This window comes from Nerophis lumbriciformis, linkage group LG18 (assembly GCF_033978685.3).
Source record: "Nerophis lumbriciformis linkage group LG18, RoL_Nlum_v2.1, whole genome shotgun sequence".
Classification (NCBI taxonomy): Eukaryota; Metazoa; Chordata; class Actinopteri; order Syngnathiformes; family Syngnathidae; genus Nerophis; species Nerophis lumbriciformis.
Genome location: NC_084565.2, coordinates 11,409,141 through 11,432,500, shown reverse-complemented (window position 1 = coordinate 11,432,500; position 23,360 = coordinate 11,409,141). Strand labels below are relative to the sequence as shown.

General features: G+C 38.3%; 1 long non-coding RNA gene across 3 annotated transcripts in view; it reads right to left on the bottom strand.

Annotated features, from left to right (window-relative positions):
• Nucleotides 1-23,360, bottom strand: part of LOC133617595 (uncharacterized) — a 232,822-nt gene that overhangs the window by 27,696 nt on the left and 181,766 nt on the right. Inside the window, exon 4 of one of the 3 annotated variants that reach the window (XR_009817038.1) lies at nucleotides 5,306-5,585. The exons of the other annotated variants lie outside the window; for them this stretch is intronic. This is a non-coding gene — a long non-coding RNA (uncharacterized lncRNA). Of the gene's footprint in view, nucleotides 1-5,305; nucleotides 5,586-23,360 lie in introns of those variants that run through there. 3 annotated transcript variants of the gene reach the window in all.

Here is a 23,360-nt window from a genome sequence, read left to right as displayed (position 1 = left end):
CCCAGGTGCCAGCCTCAAGGCCCACAACATTGCATGTATTCATTGTTTACAGAAACAATTATGTAACGCATGACATTTCTTTTAAACTTGAATATTATCTGCCCATGCAACAAATATGATATTATTATTAGAAGTGGCAATCTATCTGCACCTCACAATATGATATAATAATATAATATAATATAATATAAATATGATATTATTATTAGAAGTGGCATTCTCTCTGCACCTCACAATATGATATAATAATATAATATAACATAAATATGATATTATTAGAAGTGGCAATCTATCCACACCTCACAATATGATACAATAATATAATATCATATAATATAAATTATATTATTATTAGAAGTGGCAATCCATCTGCACCTCACAATATGATATAATAATATAATATAATATAATATAAATATGTTATTATTATTAGAAGTGGCAATCTCTCTGCACCTCACAATATGATATAATAATATAATATAATATAATATAAATGATATTATTATTAGAAGTGGCAATCCATCTGCACCTCACAATATGATATAATAATATAATATAATATATTATAAATATGTTATTATTATTAGAAGTGGTAATCTCTCTGCACCTCACAATATGATTTAATAATATAATATAATATAATATAAATATGTTATTATTATTAGAAGTGGCAATCCCTCTGCACCTCACAATATGATATAATAATATAATATAATATAAATATGATATTATTATTATTAGAAGTGGCAATCTATCTGCACTTCACAATTCCGTCCCGTTCCAAACTTTGTCAAATTATAGCTTTACAAAACCTCCTTTTGCTTGCTGGTGTATACGTGCAGCCAGTAAGCACGGACATGTCCTAAAACATTATTTTTTTAAATACATTCCTAAAAAAAAAAATCTATTTAAATGTTTTTTATTTTTTTAAACGATTTTTTAAATTATTAATCAATTTAGAATGAACAAATTCGGATGTGAATGTTTTTTTTTTGTTTTTTTTTTGGCACCCCTCGTTATATATCGTATTACAATTTATTTGTAAAAAATAAAATTAAATACATTTTTGTTACCTTTTAACTTCTGATGTATCCATCACTTTGTAATACAATCCAATAATCACATGCCTAGATGAGGTGTTATACATGTCTATTTACACATTATATATAATGAGGTGTTATACATGTCTATTTATACATTATATATAATGAGGTATTATACATGTCTATTTACACATTATATATAATGAGGTGTTATACATGTCTATTTATACATTATATATAATGAGGTGTTATACATGTCTATTTGTACATTCACTGTTAGACGCGGCCCTCTGAAGGCAGCCATAAATGCCGTGTGGCCCTCCATGAGAAGCAGTTGGCCCCCCACTGTGTGTCCAAACCTTTTCCAGCAGACAAAAGTGCGGGGGCCACTTGGTACATTTTGTAGGATAAAGATATTAAAAGTACACACATCAATATATGATCAACTGTGTGAACAAAACATCCACAAATGTTTAATGTTTTTACTACTAATAATAGTATTCTGCAAATGAAATTATTTTTAAGGGCTTTAGCAAACTCAAAAGCTTACAATATGCAAACAAAGTCGACAAAAAATATAAGATAAAAAGATTCAAAACTAGTGAAATTATCTGTCCATGCAGCTAAATAATTTTACTTGAATTAAGATTTAGATATGTAGAAATAAGCAAGACTTTTAAGCTAGAAAGAAGGTATTTTATTGTGAAAACTAGCATGCTTCAACTTCCAATACTTCAATGAAGCAAGTTGCAGAATCTTTCAACATTTTCTTTGTGGGGGGAAAAAATGAAATATCTCACTTGAATAGTTATTAAGTCAGTTTGAACGTTTGAAACTAGAATAGAGAAAACCTGATTATGGAAGATCATGACGTGAAGTCAGTGACTCAAAATAAACTAAACATGCAGTTTAAAATCTTGTGGTAAATCATTTCCCCTCATGATGATGTTACTCGCTTGCCCATGCATTTAATTAATATATATGTTTTTAAAAAATAAATCTGCAGTTTTGTTACTGTGAAATGTACAGTGTATTACTGTAAATAGTACCATTGTTTTTTTATGGTAAAAAAAACCTCTCCCAAATGTTACAGTAAAATATATAGTTGTTGTTTTTACCGTGCATTACTGTAAATTTAACAACAGTACCATTCTACCGTCTAATATGCTAGTTTTTTGTTTATTTTTACTGTAAAATATGTTGTCATTTTTGCAGCCTTCAATTTGATGGATGATTTGCTTTGGAAATCAGAAGTGAAGCAGCATACATGACTTATTTATTTTATTTATTATTTATTTTATTTTATCCGTGATGGATGATTTGCTTTTGAAATCAGAAGTCAAGCAGCATTCATGACTTATTTTATTTATTTATTTATTTATTTTATTTATTATTTATTTTATTTATTTATTTATTATTTATTTTTATTTTATGCGTGATGGATGATTTGCTTTTGAAATCAGAAGTCAAGCAGACTTATTTTATTTATTGATTTATTTATTTTATTTATTATTTATTTTATTTATTTATTTATTATTTATTTTATTTTATGCGTGATGGATGATTTGCTTTTGAAATCAGAAGTCAAGCAGCATTCATGACTTATTTTATTTGTTTATTCATCAATTATTTATTTTATTTTATCCGTGAAAAAAACCTCTCCCAAATTTTACAGTAAAATATATAGTTGTTGATTTTACCGTGCATTACTGTAAATTTAACAACAGTACCATTCTGCCGTCTAATATGCTAGTTTTTTTTATGTTGTCATTTTTGCAGCCTTCAATTTGATGGATGATTTGCTTTGGAAATCAGAAGTCAAGCAGCATACATGACTTATTTTGATTGATTTATTTTATTTATTATTTATTTTATTTATTTATTTATTATTTATTTTATTTTATCCGTGATGGATGATTTGCTTTGGAAATCAGAAGTCAAGCACCATTCATGACTTATTTGATTTGAACAAAAACTCTTTGAAATGTCTAATAATTCACTATTTGCTGCGTTGTTAGATCATATGAAAGTTGACAAGATATGCAATTGCCTTTGTTTTTTCTGTCCAAATGTAAAAAAAAGTATAGTAGTAGTCATTTCCTTTCAGGCCCAGGAGGATCCGTATCACAGAAGACAAAAACATAGGATAAAAGCCAAATAAAAGAAATAGAAGCATAAATAAAATCAATAAAACAATATTCAATGTCCAGCATGCAGGCGTACTTACCAATGCTTCCACAGACCGGATGAAAATGTGACAGAACCGCCAGTCGGGTTGGTCAGACCATTAATTGTCCGACGACACATGAAACTGTTCATGAGATGACCTCACAGCAGGTGGGGACCCCAATACTGACAAACTTGCACTGCAGCTCTTAGAAGCAGTCTCGTGCTGTCATTGTCAGCTTCTTTAAAGTGTTTCCACCATCCTGTATCCTGTATTCTTCAACAACAACAACAACACAATTACCTTTTCTACCGGCTCAGTGTCGCCACCTAGCTGTGTGGAGGGCAGTCAGACAAGAGAAAGGGCATAAAAAGCCAAGAGTGCAGCAGTCCAACGGAGTTCATGTGCAACCTCCAAATAGGTCAGAGGTGTCACAAGTCATCCCGTCAAGTCCCGCTTGCTGACGTCTTGCAAAGTGCAATAAGACGTTGGCTTTAAACACGGCCCGCCTTGGAGGTAAGTTGGTCAAATCTGACATCTTCAGCTTCAGACTGAATGTGAAAAGATTGTTGGTGAGTTTGAAGATGAAGAAAACATGAATTCATGAACAAATTAGAATGAATTAATGACAGGATTGTGTTTTCTCTGCTGGTGGAAAAGGAATCAAGCTGTGAGAACATTTTCAGTCTTCTAGGGTCCTTTTAGATCAGTGGTGCCTAACCACCGGTTCGGAGACCAGTACCGGTCCGTGACGCATTTGAGAAACAATAATTAATTTATAAAGGACTTGCATTTTCTCCCACCAGACTAGGGCTGTCAAACTTGTTTCCATTGAGGGCCACACCGCAGTCAGGCCTGGGCAATTATTTTAACTCAGGGGCCAAATGTAGAGAACAAAATGTGTCTGGGGGCCAGTATATCTATTTTTAGGAACACTAACACAAAACCTCACAATAATGTCTGATTGAATGCTAAAAACGTTATGACAGACCGCCTTAAAAAAACGTAATGGAATTTTACATTTTTCTATGAAGGATAAAACACTGAATATTGACAACATATGAACGTCTCACACCCCCTTTCCATACACATATTTTACAATCAAGTGATACGCAACAAAAATGCAACAAACCGTGAAATATGAACGCGAAGGGTACAAAATAAACCCACCGACAATCTGATACATCACTAAGCTTTAGAACTTTGTTGTGAAAATCTCCTTCGGCGTCTGTGGAAACGCTTCCCGCCCACACTGCTTGGTGCCTCGTCTGAACTGCTGTGACTTACATTACCATAGTAACTAATTAGATGACCATAGTAATTAATTCATACTTGCCAAACTTGAGACCTCCGATTTCGGGAGGTGGGGGGAGGGGGGTGGGGGTGGGCGTGGTCGGGGTGGGAGGGGGCGTGGTTGGGGGCGTGGCTAAAAGGGGAGGAGTATATTTACAGCTAGAATTCACCAAGTCAAGTATTTCATATATATATATATATATAAAATGTAACAACTACTTGACGTTCAGTGAATTCTAGCTATATATATATATATATATATATATATATATATATATATATATATATATATATATACAGGTAAAAGCCAGTAAATTAGAATATTTTGAAAAACTTGATTTATTTCAGTAATTGCATTCAAAAGGTGTAACTTGTACATTATATTTATTCATTGCACACAGACTGATGCATTCAAATGTTTATTTCATTTAATTTTGATGATTTGAAGTGGCAACAAATGAAAATCCAAAATTCCGTGTGTCACAAAATTAGAATATTACTTAAGGCTAATACAAAAAAGGGATTTTTAGAAATGTTGGCCAACTGAAAAGTATGAAAATGAAAAATATGAGCATGTACAATACTCAATACTTGGTTGGAGCTCCTTTTGCCTCAATTACTGCGTTAATGCGGCGTGGCATGGAGTCGATGAGTTTCTGGCACTGCTCAGGTGTTATGAGAGCCCAGGTTGCTCTGATAGTGGCCTTCAACTCTTCTGCGTTTTTGGGTCTGGCATTCTGCATCTTCCTTTTCACAATACCCCACAGATTTTCTATGGGGCTAAGGTCAGGGGAGTTGGCGGGCCAATTTAGAACAGAAATACCATGGTCCGTAAACCAGGCACGGGTAGATTTTGCGCTGTGTGCAGGCGCCAAGTCCTGTTGGAACTTGAAAACTCCATCTCCATAGAGCAGGTCAGCAGCAGGAAGCATGAAGTGCTCTAAAACTTGCTGGTAGACGGCTGCGTTGACCCTGGATCTCAGGAAACAGAGTGGACCGACACCAGCAGATGACATGGCACCCCAAACCATCACCCAACCATGCAAATTTTGCATTTCCTTTGGAAATCGAGGTCCCAGAGTCTGGAGGAAGACAGGAGAGGCACAGGATCCACGTTGCCTGAAGTCTAGTGTAAAGTTTCCACCATCAGTGATGGTTTGGGGTGCCATGTCATCTGCTGGTGTCGGTCCAGCAGATGACATACAGTAAAATATTGTACTGTAAAATGAATGGTGTTTTTTTTTTAATTATTATTATTTTTACAACATATTACACATAGAAATACAGTACCACTGTTTCATTTTATTTTGGCAGCCCAGATGACAGTTTTTTTCTAGGGATGTCCGATAATGGCTTTTTGCCGATATCCGATATTGTCCAACTCTTTAATTACCGATACCGATATCAACCGATACATACAGTCGTGGAATTAACACATTATTATGCCTAATTTGGACAACCAGGTATGGTGAAGATAAGGTCCTTTTAAAAAAAAATTAATAAAATAAAATAAGATAAATAAATTAAAAACATTTTCTTGAATAAAAAAGAAAGTAAAACAATATAAAAACAGTGACATAGAAACTAGTAATGAATGAAAATGAGTAAAATGAAGTGTTAAAGGTTAGTACTTGTCATGTCGGTGTAATCATGTTTTGTTTTAGTCATGTTTTGTTTAGTTATTGGACTCTTCAGTTTCTGGCTTTTCACTCCCTGGTCTTGTTTCCATAGTTACCCATTAGTTTCACCTGTTTCACGTTTGGACTCATTGTGCACTCTTGTTTGTCACCATAGCAACCCATTAGTTTTCACCTGTCACGTCACGCACCTGTTTCACGTTTTAAGTCACGCACCTGTTTTCACTAATCATGTCTGTAGTATTTAAGTTCATTGTTTTCAGTTTGTCGTTCTGGTGACATCCCGCATTCATACCCCTGACTTTCTGCTTCTCACTCTGTTTACCTCTGCGCACTTCATGCCATGTCAAGTAAGTTTTTTCTATTCATGCCACAGATAGCGACTTTTGTTCATGTCCATAGTTTTTTGCCCACGTGCAAGTCTTTTTGTTTCGTTAGTCAAGTTTGTACTTCCGCCTTGAGCGCGCTTTTTTTCCCTTTGTTAGTGTAAAATAAATAATGTCTTCACCTTCACGCCATGTCTGGTCCAAATGTTCATTTGCACCACAGGAGAACAAACCACGCCATAGTCCAAGTCTTGACAGTACTATTAGTGGACCAGCATCAAGGACTGTATCCCTTGCAGACTGTATTGATATATATTGATATATAATGTAGGAACCAGATTATTAATAACAGAAAGAAACAACCCTTTTGTGTGAATGAGTGTAAATGGGGGAGGGAGGTTTTTTGGGTTGGTGCACTAATTGTAAGTGTATCTTGTGTTTTTTATGTTGATTTAATAAAAAAAACGATACCGATAATAAACAAAACGATAGGCGGGCCGATATTATCGGACATCTCTATTTTTTTACCATAATAAAATGTGGTACCATAAAATCATAAATCGTGGATTTTACAGTAAAACAAATTAAATACTGACACCTCACTCGACAGAATTTATTTATTTATTTAATTTATTTATTATTTATTTTATTTTATCCGTGATGGATGATTTGCTTTTGAAATCAGAAGTCAAGCAGATGACTTATTTATTTTATTTATAATTTATTTTATTTATATATATATTTTTTAATTTTATTTATATTTATTTTATTTATTCTATTTAATTTTATTATTTAATTTTATATATTTGCTTTTGGTGCACTAATTGTAAGTGTATCTTGTGTTTTTTATGTTGATTTAATTAAAAAAACAAACAAACAAAAAAAAAAACCGATACCGATAATAAACAAAACGATAGGCGGGCCGATATTATCGGACATCTCTATTTTTTTACCATAATAAAATGTGGTACCATAAAATCATAAACCGTGGATTTTAAAGTAAAACAAATTAAATACTGACACCTCACTCGACAGAATTTATTTATTTATTTATTTTATTTATTTATTTATTATTTATTTTATTTTATCCGTGATGGATGATTTGCTTTTGAAATCACAAGTCAAGCAGCATACATGACTTATTTTAATTTATTTATTATTTATTTTAATTTTATCCGTGATGGATCATTTGCTTTTGAAATCAGAAGTCAAGCAGATGACTTATTTATTTTATTTATTATTTATTTTATTTATATTTATTTTGTTTAATTTTATTTATATTTATTTTATTTATTTTATTTATTCTATTTAATTTTATTATTTAATTTTATCTATTTGCTTTTGGTGCACTAATTGTAAGTGTATCTTGTGTTTTTTATGTTGATTTAATAAAAAATAAAAAAAATAAATTAAAAAAACGATACCGATAAACAAAACGATAGGCAGGCCGATATTATCGGACATCTCTATTTTTTTACCATAATAAAATGTGGTACCATAAAATCATCAATTGTGGATTTTACAGTAAAAATTTTTTAATACTGACAGCTCAGTCGACAGAATTTTACTGTAAAAAAATTAGTCTTTTTTTTTCCAACTTACAAAAACTTTTTAAAAAAAATCTCTAAATTTGACAGTAAAATCTATTGCTCATTTTTATAGTGTACAATTTGATGGATTACTTGCTTAGAAATCATAAGTCAAGCAGATATTTAAGTATTTATTTGGATTTTGACCAACAAAGTGAGATAATATAATATTTCTTGCAATATTGGACACTATTTTTTTTCCCTGTCAAACTAAAAAAAAAACAACCTAATACCTTTTTAGTAAGAAAATAAGAAAGTATAGAAAAAAATATATAAGGTATTTTATTGAAACATATTATTTTCAGGCTTTTGTGGGCCATATAAAATGAGGTGGAGGGCCAGATGTGACCCGCGGGCCTTGAGTTTGACACCTGGGCACTCCACACACCAATGAGCTTGTTTATAGACGTACTATACAACTCCTCATGGCCATTTGTTATAACTTTGTGACATGATACAATGCACATTAATCAACATATCACACAGAAAAGTGACAGATTGTAGCATGTCATTGCAAAGAAAAACTAATTCAGTGTTATAGTGACTTATAGTTTTCATGCTTTTATTCTTGCTGTGTTTATCTGGCACAAGTGGAAAGCCGGTCCCTGAAAATAATGGCCACATTAAACGGCTCCGTGGTGCAAAAAAGGTTTGCTTTAGAGACTATTTTTTATTTACTTGGTGTCACTTCTTAAAGAAGGAACCACCTGGTTGGGAACATGTCAGCCTTCCAGCAACTGCTCTTGAAAAGCAGGATTCTTTATCTTTGCCAGCAATCAACAAAAAACATCGTATGAATATCCTGCATTCATATAATAAAGTATCATCACGTTCCTCTTGTAATCTTCAGTTTGCAATGTTTTGCTGCAACTTTTTAAGGGCGCTTTAATAAATTGACCTAGCACGCCCCCTAGCGGCACTAAGTGGACACTTACACTGTTTATTTAAACTACTTCCTCCTTATCACGACGGATACATATCGTATTGGAGACAAATCAGTAAAACTATGAAATTAAAATCAAATGATTTTAATTTGTATCACAGAAGAGACAATAAATGCGTCTTTTTAGGTCCATTTTTGCCGTTTGATTTGTCAAAGGTCGTCATTGCTGCTCATTGTTTAGCAAGGTTGCCATCTAGTGGTAGAGTTGATCAACTACAACACTTACAGCACATTCATGCATGTTTTGAAACTTTACTAAGCATTAAACATTTTATAATAATACTTTGTCGAGAAAGTCATGTATGTTTTTATGCTGATATGTTTTTTTTAAAGAAACTCCAAATCTGAAATTGCAGGTGTTTTGTTTTTTTTTACCACAAAGATTATTGATAATATTCTAAATCATAATCATCATCATGATAATTATAATAATTATAATATAATATGAAAACAAAAAAAAACAATATTATTAATAATTATAATAATGATGATTATAATATTAAGGCCATTAATAATAATGATAGTAATAGTAATAATAACGGGACTATTAAACAATAATCCTTTTTTTTTTTTTTTTTTTTACAATATGCAAAAGGCCAAAAACAATTTTTGTAAATATTTTTGCATACATATTTTCATACTTCAAATTTTAAATCGCACAGCTTTTTACTAGAAATATAACAATTTAAAAATAACAATGCTAAAAACAAGAACAACAAAAAACATCACCAATAATATTAATGATAATGATAATAACTATAATTTTAATAATAATTGGAACACAAAAATATACAACAAAAACAAAATACCTACATTTATTATAATAATAAAAACGATAATTATAAAAAATAATCATAGTTGTTTTTTTACAATATGTCTAAGGCCAAAAAGTTTTGCATATGTTTGTTGTACATAATTCTAATGCAACTTCCAATAATATTAAAAATAACAATAATCATCTATCCATCCATTTTCTACCGCTTGTCCCTGCGGGGTCACGGCTTAGAGTTAAAAATAACACGAACAACTGCAATAAAAATAGTAATAATTATGATAATAATAATAGTTTAAAAATGTATGTGAAGAACAACAAAAACAACAATAATAATAATAATTATAGTATGAGGGTCTACTGCCTCTATCATAAAATGAACATTTTTAACTCAAGTTTTATTATAGGTGACAAAACAAATAAGTGTAATACATCCTAATGTATGAAATATATCATATATTATTTTTACAATATACCAAAGGCCAAAAACAAACAAAAAATCGACACCCTTGGAGTAAACCCTTAGAAGGCGCTCCTGTTATTTGGATGATCTTTGATAAAAGTGCTTGTGTTGTCATTCATTAATTACATATTTGCTCATATTATCTTGCGGTCATAAACACAATACAACTAATAAAAGAAGGAAGAGGTTGAATGTATTAAGAATATAAGTGTTTAAGTTCACTTTGGAATCCAACAGTGAGGTGCACTTCCTCCTTTAGCCAGCGGGGAGCAGCATTGCTTAGTTTACAGTGATGCCCATGTTAGGACTTCCTCTCATGTAGAGTTTAAAAGCTAGTTCGGTGACGATTTTAAACGTTTTCATCTTCTTAATTCTCACGCCAAACAAAGTATCGTTGAGTAGCATGTAAATATTTGATTATGGTGTATTATTTGCAGAGGTGGGTAGTAACGCGCTACATTTACTCCGTTACATCTACTTGAGTAACTTTTGGGATAAATTGTACTTCTAAGAGTAGTTTTAATGCAACATACTTTTACTTTTACTTAAGTATATTTATAGAGAAGGAACGCTACTTTTACTCCGCTACTTTTATCTACATTCAGCTCGCTACTCGCTACTAATTTTTATCGATCTGTTAATGCACGCTTTGTTTGTTTTGGTCTGTCAGACAGACCTTCAAAGTGCCTGCCTTACTGGTGACGTTTCACTTCGTTCCACCAATCAGATGCAGTCACTGGTGACGTTGGACCAATCAAACAGAGCCAGGTGGTCACATGACCTGACTTAAACAAGTTGAAAAACTTATTGGGGTGTTACCATTTAGTGGTCAATTGTACGGAATGTGTACTGTACTGTGCAATCTAATAATAAAAGTTCCAATCAATCAATCAAAAGTGTGAAGGAAAAAAGATACTTGTTTTATTTCAACCGTACCGTCAAAAGCCTCAATACTGACCGCACATGAGGACGTTCCTGTCTTCACAATAAAAGTGCCGCGCCATCGCGCCTGCGCTTTCAAAACAAGAGTCTCCGAAAGCCAGCGTAAACAAGCTAGCAAGCCACGGAGTTTGACACCAATATATTTCTTGTAAAGTGTATAAAAACGAATATGGAAGCTGGACAAATAGGATGCCAAAAACCCACCACTTTCATGTGGTATTAGACAGAAAGGAGGAACTTTTCTTCTCCTCCATTTGAAAACGTGGACGTTATCATCAGGACTGTCTGATTACAATCAACGCAAGTCATCAGAATCAGGTAATACACCAACTTATATTCTAGTCTTCATTAAAGAAAGGAATCTATATGTTAAACATGCATGTATATTCATTAAAACACCTTTAACATGTAAACAAAAACAGCAAAATAAATACTTATAAATTATATATATATTATTAACAATTATATATATATTATTAACAATACATACATACATTGTTAGTATATGTATGTATGTATGTATATATATATATATATATATATATATATATATATACGGTATATATATATATGTATATATATATATATATATATGTATGATATGAGTGTGTATGTTACTCATCAGTTACTCAGTACTTGAGTAGTTTTTTCACAACATACTTTTTACTTTTACTCAAGTAAATATTTGGGTGACTACTCCTTACTTTTACTTGAGTAATAAATCTCTAAAGTAACAGTACTCTTACTTGAGTACAATTTCTGGCTACTCTACCCACCTCTGATTATTTGTTGGCTGTGATGTAGTTTGGGACGTTTTATGGCCAAAAGTCAATCATGCTCATTTGAAGTGAATGTTACCCATACTTGCCAACCTTGAGACCTCCGATTTCGGGAGGTGGGGGGGTGGGGGCGTGGTCGTGGTTGGGGGCGTGGTTAAGAGGGGAGGAGTATATTGACAGCTAGAATTCACCAAGTCAAGTATTTCATATATATATATATATATATATATATATATATATATATATATATATATATATATATATATATATATATATATATATCTACATCCTGAAAATATGCAAACAAAACTGTGTTTGGATAAATGATACTTCAAACTTGCATAAATACATATTAAGGAATATAACATAGCTTGGCTTCTGAGAGCTTCAAAATGTAGTGAATAAAATGCTAAAGTTGTTGATAAACAAGCAATTATTTTAATAATTAAATATGGTCATTTTAAATTAATTATTATGATAATTTAAAATTAATTATTTCAAATATGTTTATTTTAACGTAAAATTCTATGGCTGGATGTAATAAGGAGTCAGAAAAAATAAAAATAAAAATTCAATTAATTTTGATGTTTTTAGCAAAATATAGTAAAAATGTATTTAGTTTTTTTTTTTTTTTAAATTAATAAATATCTATTTATTTTTAGGTAAGATAAACATAATAATACAATGTATCTCTAGTCTGGATGATTTAGTTCTTGTCACCCTGTTGTCCTCCCGTAGTGAAAAAAGGCTGTCCTCACTCAGGTCCGCATGGAGCTGGAGGGGGCGTGGCCTCCAGCTCCGGCTGAAAATCGGGAGATTTTCAGGAGAATATTTGTCCCGGGAGGTTTTCGGGAGAGGCGCTGAATTTCGGGAGTCTCCCGGAAAATTCGGGAAGGTTGGCAAGTATGATGTTAGCATAGTAAGCTAGTTTGCTGTAGAGTGCTTAAAATACATATTTTGTGGTGTTTCTTTACTCATCTAAGTTATTGTAGTATGTTTGTGTATGTAATGAACTGTTTGTATGTCTATAATTAATGTAAGCATCCTTTCTGCTAGTGTGTTTTCAGTTTGACCCTTTTTACAGTCAATAAACCTGTGGATAAGGTAGGTAGGTAGTTAGGTAGGTAGGTAGGTAGGTAGGTATTTATTAACATTGCACAAGTACAACAAAACTTAGTTTTCAGCACAAACCCGTTCAAGATGAGACAAACAAACAGTGTACAGGGTTACAGAACAGGAACGCTGATGGGTCACCACAAGGCGCCCCGTAAAAGATGGGAAAAAGGTAAACGCTGGGGTAGGATGAGTAAGAAAATACAATCTCGACTGAGCTCCTAAGGTGGCCCAGTCTGGAGTGGGAAAAGACCTCCATAGCAAAGCACATATACAAATTACAACATACAACTCGAGACTTGCAACAGAGATGAGGGAGTGAGGGGCCATGGTGGCCGGCTGCAGCTCTTCAGCTGCTGCCTTGTCGTCCAACACCCCGAAGGGATTTGCGTCAAGGGCGTTGGATGGGGGGTATGTGTGTGTGGCATATATTTGTTGTGTAAGCCTGCTGTGTGTCTCTATTCCGCAGCCTTGATGTCATGCAGTCGCTAGTCAGTCCAAAGTCAACATGAGAGACAGGAAGGGAGTTTGTTGTGTCTTCGCTGCACTGTCCTTCGGGAGAGTCTCCAAGCCAGGGAAACAATCCAAGTTAGAATGTTTTGTATGCGAGTGAAAATAAAATTTGCTTTTTCACTCTAAATTGTCTATGACTGGTCCTCAAATTCATCCTGCAGGGCAGACAGTCCCATCCATCCATCCATCCATCCATCCATCTTCTTCCGCTTATCCGAGGTCGGGTCGCGGGGGCAGCAGCCTAAGCAGGGAAGCCCAGACTTCCCTCTCCCCAGCCACTTCGTCCAGCTCTTCCTGTGGGACCCCGAGGCGTTCCCAGGCCAGCCGGGAGACATAGTCTTCCCAACGTGTCCTGGGTCTTCCCCGCGGCCTCCTACCGGTCGGACGTGCCCTAAACACCTCTCTAGGGAGGCGTTCGGGTGGCATCCTGACCAGATGCCCGAACCACCTCATCTGGCTCCTCTCGATGTGGAGGAGCAGCGGCTTTACTTTGAGCTCCTCCCGGATGACAGAGCTTCTCACCCTATCTCTAAGGGAGAGCCCCGCCACCCGGCGGAGGAAACTCATTTGAGCCGCTTGTACCCGTGATCTTGTCCTTTCGGTCATAACCCAAAGCTCATGACCATAGGTGAGGATGGGAACGTAGATCAACCGGTAAATTGAGAGCTTTGCCTTCCGGCTCAGCTCCTTCTTCACCACAACGGATCGATACAGTGTCCGCATTACTGAAGACGCCGCACCGATCCGCCTGTCAATCTCACGATCCACTCTTCCCTCACTCGTGAACAAGACTCCGAGTAACTTGAACTCCTCCACTTGGGGCAAGATCTCCTCCCCAACCCGGAGTCCCATGTGACAGTCCCATGTGATCCAAAATCACAAGAGTATCCACAGTTCTTCCCACATCCTCCAATCATTTGTGGCAGCTTTGGGCTACTTTGAAGACTGCCAGCAACTTCCAATTTGTGGACAAACCAGAGCAACGCTTACTCCAATCAGCAGATGTCCTGTTGTTGTCATAACTCTGAATAGGTGGATATCTTCACGTCCTCCACTGAAAGCGTCGCCAGGCACTCCTTCTTCTCCCAAGAGTCCGTGGTGTGTCCAGCAACAACCACTCCGTGAAGACAAGCAGGTTCCCCCAAACCCAAGATCTTGTCAATTTAGTTGAGGCCAGTTAAATAGTTCCAATGTTTAGATTTGGAGAGCAGTGCAAAAGCGAGGCAATGAGAAAGTGAAGACAAAGAAGCAAGCAGGAGAGGGAAGAAGAGCGTCCGCCCTCCATGAGTGCCAGTGACAAATAGATAAGAAGACGTGTTTGATCAAGGAAAGATGTTATAGTAAAACCAAGAAATTCCTCCATATGGAGGGCGGCACAGAGGTCTTGCTCCTCGGCATTCAGAAAATGTAAACATTTGCGTTAAATAGACACGTGTAATCGCTCAACTGATTGAACTATCCCAAAAAACAATAATAAGAGAACAACAGGATTTTGTCAGATTGACGGGAAAAAAACCCAGTTTTGGAGCGGCCACATGGGGGCAGTGTGGTCCTGCACCAGTGTCCTAAGTCTGCTTGGAGCTCAGACATTTCTTCTCCTGCACCTGAACCAACACCTCCTGTGCCAAAGTGCAGCGAGCAGACGGCTAAATGTCAGCTAATATCTGGTCCAGCGAGAGCGAGGAAGGAAGAGGTGCCCCGCAGCGCCCACACATTATTAAGTCTCAGCCTTGGTCGGAAAAGGTCAGCCATTGCCTTCTGTCGTCTCCCGCGTGACGTTGGGGACGTCACCTGGGATGATTGATTGGCACTGACGCTACCGAGTGAGTTAGGATCTATTCACCTGTGGACCGTGAAGGCCTCCAGTCCACGCTTGGTTGGTCTCTGGCATAAAACTCACCTCGGTGTTGGGCTTTCAAACCAGTCCTTTTTTCTACAAGTCCAATTTGAGGACAAGTCAGAACTCAAACTTAAAATTGATCGTGTTTTACAGACCATTAGCCCATACTTGCCAACCCTCCCGGATTTTCCGGGAGACTCCCGAAATTCAGCACCTCTCCCGAAAACCTCCCTGGACAAATTTTCTCCCGAAAATCTCCCGAAATTCAGGCGGAGCTGGAAGCCACGCCCCCTCCAGCTCCATGCGGACCTGAGTGACGTGTCAACAGCCTGTATTCACGTCCGCTTTCCCACAACACACGTTATAACTGTAGAATGATCGAGGGCGAGTTCTTGGTTTCTTATGTGGGTTTATTGTTAGGCAGTTTCATTAACGTCCTCCCAGCGCGGTAACAACACACAACAACAGCAGTCATGTTTTATTCTACCGTAAAGCAGTTCATCTGCCGTAAACAGCAATGTTGTTGTAATATATTGAGTTGGAGGCAATAACCAGGCGAGGTGATGAAGTACGTCTCTTTACTGTAGACTTCAGAACAGACTCACACACTTGACGTCAGGTGCGCAACACCACGTAAATCGTTGGCCAACCAAAAAGTAACCACAGTACGCTATAGCCAACATTCACCAGGAGATGGCAACAGACAAGCATAGATCACTCTATAACATTCCTCCCCTTTTAGAAATGGAGAAGTTCCTCAAAATAAATAAACAACCCAACCAAAAAATGCAGCAGCTCAATTAAAAAACTGTACTTAAGCCACATTCTTTTTTTTTTTTTTTTTTAGTACTGAACTCTTAACCCTCATTTGTAAACAATAACATGCTTATTATACAAACAGTATTTGTACACCTTTAACACAGATTTTTATACTGTCTTCAGAGATTCAGTTTTTTTGGTGGTACTCGAAACCTTTCTGGGTACCTGCGAAAGGGTGTTCAGCATGGTTAGAAAAATAGTGACAGAGAATAGAACAAGGATGGACAATTCAACCCTTAACTCAACAATGAGTAGATGAGTGTTATGTGTGTGTATATGTGTAAATAAATGAACACTGAAATTCAAGTATTTCTTTTATATATATATATATATATATATATATATATATATATAATAAATAATTATATTTATAGCTAGAATTCACTGAAAGTCAAGTATTTCCTATATATATATATATATATATATATATATATATATATATATATATATATATATAGGAAATACTTGACTTGGTGAATTCTAGCTGTAAATATACTCCTCCCCTCTTTTTTTTTTTGTTTTTTTTTGTTTTTGTTTTTGTTTTTTTGTGTCCTGTCCAGCTTCTCAGGCAAATCATATAGTTGATGTAGATGCCCATATCGGCTGTTCAGATTTACTTTACAAAAGAGAAGTGTAGGATACTTCTCTTGTTGCCTTATTTGTATTTTACTTTATTAAATGTATTTATATTATCATTTAGTGCAGCCGGGCCGGAGCAGGAGGGGATAGAAAGAGAAAAAAAAAGAAGACAGAGGGGGAAATTGTGGGGACAAGAGGGGGATTAGACAGAGAGATAAAAACAGCAAACAACAACAACAACAACAATAGAGCAACATCAGCAAATATGACATGTACAAATATGATGGTAAAAGTAATAGCAAATAAGCAGTTAGCGAAAAATAAAAAATAATACAGAAATGACAATGAGCATTATTACACTACAAATGGATCAATACAAATACCAATAGAAATAGCGCTATTGATAATGAACAATACCAATAATTTACCTTTATTATCAACAATACAGTTGTTTAAATGCAACAATACATATACGTAATGATAACTTGAGATACGAAAGAATGCAGAAAAATGGAGGGGGAGAAAGAGAAGCAACCTACATTAACCTTGTAGATTGTTATAGTCACAATAGGTTAAGCTTTGTCAGTGTGCCATGTGTTACACCCAGTTTACCCTAGGGCAACAACGTTAATATATGTTTGATGAAACGTGATTATGTGCATGAGTGTAAGTATGCATATGTACTTGTATATGTACAGAATGTGTATATGTGTTTGTACAATGAATGTATATGTACAGAATGTGTATATGTGTTTGTACAGTGAATGTATATGTACAGTATGTGTATGTGTATGTTTGTATGTTGAATGTGCGTGTGGATGTACGAACATTAGGTAGGTAAATATGTACTGTATTTGTGTATGTATGTGGGAGCGTAGGTACCTATGTACGTATGTGAGCATATGTGAATTTGCATGTACAATACATTCGACTCCCAGAGTGCGTGGGAGCCAGAGCACGGCCCCATTACCCCCGAGAGCCCAACCCACAAACAGGAGGCGTGGTGCCCAGGGAACCAGGGACCACCGCCCCCACGCAGTCAAGCCGGCCAGCGACAGGAACCCCAGAGCCCGACCCACCGTACCGCCCACAAGGGCCAGCAGCAGGCCGCAGACAGACGCACCCGGCAGAGGACAGGGCACGAGAAAAGCAGGGGACAGCCAGACCCCAAGCCAGCGAGAGACCACACCCCACATGGGCAGAAAGGCGAGACGCCCCGCCCGAGGGACCCAGAGACTCCCCGCAACCGGACGGGAAGACCGCCCCCGCCCCACCGGCAACCGGGCCCCCACGAGCCCACCCCCCCACCCCCGGCCATCCCCCGGCCACCCCACCCAAACCGGCCGCCGCAGGACCACCCAGGCACAGGGCCACGGGAACCACCCACCCCACCCGCAGGGACCCCAACGATGGAGATGGAACAACCAGCAACCGCCCCGCCGAGCCCCCCCCCCCTGAGGGAGGGGAAAAATTAAAAAATAATATTAATAAAATATATAAAAAAAAAAAAAATAGATAAATAAATAAATTAATTAATTAATTAAAAAAAAGAATTAAAAAAAGATCACAGACATGCTGACAAACAAGGTCACTACCCCAGCAACTGGCCGACTCGCAGCACCTCGGAATACCTTGCAGCACCAAGCTACCACAATAGACGCAGGGACTAGGCCCAACAGGCCCCAACCAAGACGGGCACCCGGAAGGGATGGACAGCGGGACCCAGGAGCTCCAGACACGCAGTTCGGATGCAGTAGCCCGAGGCGTCGACCCCCGTCTGACAGGCAGGCCCAGAGCGTACCCCCAGAAATATACATACATACATACATATATACATACACATACACACATACATGTATACATACCCACACATACACATATATACATATACATACACATATGTACACATACACATATATAAACATACATACATACACACACATATACATACATATACACAGTTCGTCAGCCCCGACAGCCATCACGCGCGCGCGCTGCCACCAGTCACAACATCAGCCACACCCCTGCACCAGACCCAGCAGCCACGGGCGCCCACACCACAAACAAACGGCAGTAGAAACAGCAGCCGCAATAACCCCAGACAGCCAGCACCAGCCCATCAAATCAAAGCGATCAAAAAAAAAAACTGCGACCAGCAACCACACGCCACCAGGACCACGGAGACCAGCCGGCGCCAGCCCGCCAGTCAGCCCGAACGCCAACACGCAAACAAGAGACACCAACAACCCCCCCAACCAAAAGGCCCCCCACCCCAACCCAAACCCGCACAAACACACCACCGCCCAAACAACCGAGACACAGCATCCAGACCAGACACGGGGGCTGCGCCGCCACCACATCAAGTCACCAACAGAGACCCCACAGCGCAAGGTCGGGCCACACGGGCACGGACCCCACCCAACAGGAAGTGAGACCCGCGCGACGCCACACACAAATAAATAATAAGATTTAAAAAAAATAAATAAATAAATAAAATAAAATAAAATTAAAATAAGTAAATAATAAAAATAAAAATAATAAATACATAAAAAATAAAAAATATATATAACAATAATAAATGAATAAAAGCCTGGCAGGCCACCAGACCGCAGTCCCCGCCGGCCGACGAGGCAATGAGGGGTGCGCCGAACCCCAAACCCCCCATGCATGTGTACAAGGCCCCCAGAGTGTCTACTGTGTAGTTAAAATTAGGAGGTCAGCCGTTACAGCTGACCTCCAGTCCCTATTGATGTGTGTACTGTAGAGTGAGTGAGATATGTATGCTTGTGGGAACTAATAATGCGATTAAAATTGGGGGACATCAAGGTCATGGTGGGTCCCAACCAAACCAAGCCCCCCAAATCCTAAGTGTCTAATATGCAGCTAAGATTGAGGGATGGACGAGCAGGGGACAAGACAGGAGGACTGGAGCCCCATTGGAGGCATCCTCAACCCCCCGCCATGCCTCCCCGCAGGACAATCCCCAAAGTCCTATATATGTGTGACTGTGTGCGCTATAAGTAGGATTAGTAGAGGGCCCGGACAACACCCCAGTCCACGCGGCCGACAACCAGGAACTACGGCCAGGAGGCCGCCACCCCCCGCCACAGCCCGTGACCCACACCAGACCACTTTAACGTGACGCCACGCGAGCCCTCCCCCCGCCAAACAAAGCCAGCCCCCGCCCGCCCCAACCCAACCCTGCAGAGCCCATACCGGCAACCAAACGCAGAAAAACTGCACAGCCCCCACGCCCAATGCAAACACCGCATCCCGGCCATCCACACAGCAACGTGCCCATACGAGTCCCGGCCAGGGGAAGGAGCCCCCCAACGGGGGAAGAAGCCAATGCATCCCGTCCGCCCGCCAGCCCCCAAACCAGCCGGCAAGCCAACGCCAGCCAGCCCCACAACCCCACAAGCGCACAGACACCAGCCACAGTCCCCCAACCACTCCAACCCAACACAGCGATGCCAACCGCTGGTATCACCGCAGCAACCATCACCACCACCGCCCGTCCGCAGCATAAACACCCGCGGCCGCCGAAACCAAAACAAAAAAGCGACCGACCCCGTAAACCACAACAACGCACACCCCCGGCTACCACCGAGGCCACCAACCCACCTACCCAAACTCATCCACAGCCAGGCCAATTGAGCCACCGGACATCCACACCCATGCACACACCTACACATTCATATACACATACATATACACACATACATATATGCATATACATATACATACACACACGCATACATATACATATAAACATACACATCCACACATATATACACATTAATACACCCACACACATATACATAAGCCCACATATACACAAACACATACATACACAACACACAAAAAAAAATAAAAAAATAGAAAAAAATAGAAAGAAAATAAAAAAATAAAAATAAAATAAAAATAAACCCTTTAAATAAAATAAAATAAATAAAAATAAACAAGAGGCCTGGTCGCCAACAGTGCCCAACGCCACCAAACCCCGCAGCCCTTCCCGCACGTCCAGCCCCCCCCCGCCCACCACCCACCAGGCATCCCATCCGGCAAAAAGCCATAAGGGCCCAGTCTTGCGCCCACAGCCGGCATGCCACGGCACCTCAGCAGACCCGGCGCCGCGATCAGCAATGCACACCGGGGCAGCGACACATACATATGTACCTACATACATACACACAGATTTCACCATACATATATACAAACGTACACACACCCACATACACGCGTACCCATATATAATTTAACAGAATAAGTTAACTATATTAAATAGATTAAAAAAAAAATAAATAAAAATAATAATAATAATAATAAATAATAATAATATATATGTATATATATATATATATATATATATATATATATATATATATATATATATATATATATATATACATATATATATATATATACATATACATACACACATACATACACATACATACACATACATACATACATACATACATACATATACATATATACACATACACATATATACATATATATATATATATATATATATATACATATAAAATAAATTAAAATAAATAAATAAAATTAATAAAAAAATAAGGGCAGAGTAAAACACAGGAGGGGGACTCCCGCAGGGCAGTCGGGCAGCACCGCCGGGGCCCCAACAAGGGAGGCAAGCAGTCCCCCCAACCCGGCACCAGGCAGGCCCGCACAGCCGCAGCGCAGGGCGACCCCGGGCAGACCCCGCCCCGCGCCCCAGGGGAAGGAGGAAGCCCACGGACACCCGGAGCCAGAGGGGCACGAGCCGACCCCCGCCCGACAGCGGCAAGACCCCAGCCCCACGGGCGCAATCCCCCGCCCAACCACCCACGGGAGGGACAGTCCCCCCAACCAACCCAAGGCGGCCGCCCACAGCCCCACCCGCACCCCAACATCCGCCCAGGCACCTCCACCCACCCCCAGCCACCAGACCACCCACGGATCGGCCCGCCAGGCCGGAACCAGGAAACACACCCCAGGCCCACCCGACCCCGCGGCACACGGCCCCCCCGGCACCCAGGACCCCCCACCCACGGAGCAAGACCCCCGGGACAGAGCCCCAGCCCCGGCCCCCAAGGGAGTCAGGTCAGAAAATTAATTAGCGGTGCCCAAAGAGATCGGAATTCTGTCAGTTGTTGGTTTGATTCAGCAGACATTCTTTCCATAACTACATAATCTAATAAAATGTTTTTGTAAAGGTTTATACATAAATTATTTTTTGATTTCCAATTTATGAGAATAGTTTTCTTGGCGATGCCTAACGCATTTATAAGGAGGTATGTTTTGTTTATATCAAGATCAGTTGCGGAGAGATCACCCAACAGGCAGAGTGCGGGGGCGATGGGAATAGGAATCTCTAACGCTAATGATAGGTTCTCGCACACTCCAAGCCAAAAGTTACTCACGGGAGCACAGGACCACATTGAATGCAAGTAATTATCTATCTTATTATCTGAGCAGTGTACACAGATGTTAGAGTCAGCTAAACCCATTTTATACATTCTTAGACCGGTGTAATGTATTCTGTAAAGTATTTTGAGCTGAATCAGTCGTACATTTGGATTCTTAATCAAACGAGTAGTATTGAGGCATATTTGTTTCCAGAATTCTGGGTCACAGCTTGTTGATACGTCTGAGTGCCATTTAGAAGTTGGAATACTTATTGTGTTATCTATTTTTGATAAGAGAGCATATAATTTGGATAAAGCTTTGGGGGCAGATATTTTGAAGAATTTAACGGTCGTAGGATTACTTTCCCATGTTGTTTTGTTGAATCTTGCGCTGATTACAGATTTGATTTGTATATATTCTAGAAATTTATTAGGATTGATTGCATATTGTGTTATTAAACTTTTAAAAGAAATAAAACTGTTTGCATTGATGATATCCCCAAGGCATCCGACTCCCTTATCATACCATGTTGGAAAGTTCAATGGCTTCTTGTTTAAAAGAAAATCAGGATTATTCCAAATAGGCGTAAATTGGCATGGAGTGAGCTCCCACCAAGCTGTTAAGGTAGTGCGTATATTAATACTTTTAAAGCAGTTGTGTTTTCGGAGAATTTGGCTAATAAAGGGCAAGTTAGAAATTGGGATCTCCTGGCTAAGTGATTGTTCAATCTCTAACCATAAACAATCTAATAAAGTGGGATTGATCCATTTTAATATATATTGTAGTTTATTTGCAAGGAAATAATAGGAAAAGTTTGGGAGTTCTAGACCCCCATGTTCTTTGGGTTTTTGTAAAGTTTTAAGGCTGATTCGTGCTGGTTTACTCTTCCAAAGAAACTGATTGATGTGTGAGTCTAGTGACTTAAACCAGATTTGAGAAGGTTTGGTTGGAATCATTGAAAATAGATAATTAACCCTAGGCAAGACCATCATTTTCACGGTAGAAACCCTTCCCATAAGTGAGATTGGCAGTGTTTTCCAACGCGCCAGATCATCCTCAATCGATTTTAAGATTGGGGAGTAATTCAAGCGATTCAGATCTGACAATGTGGAGGAAATATT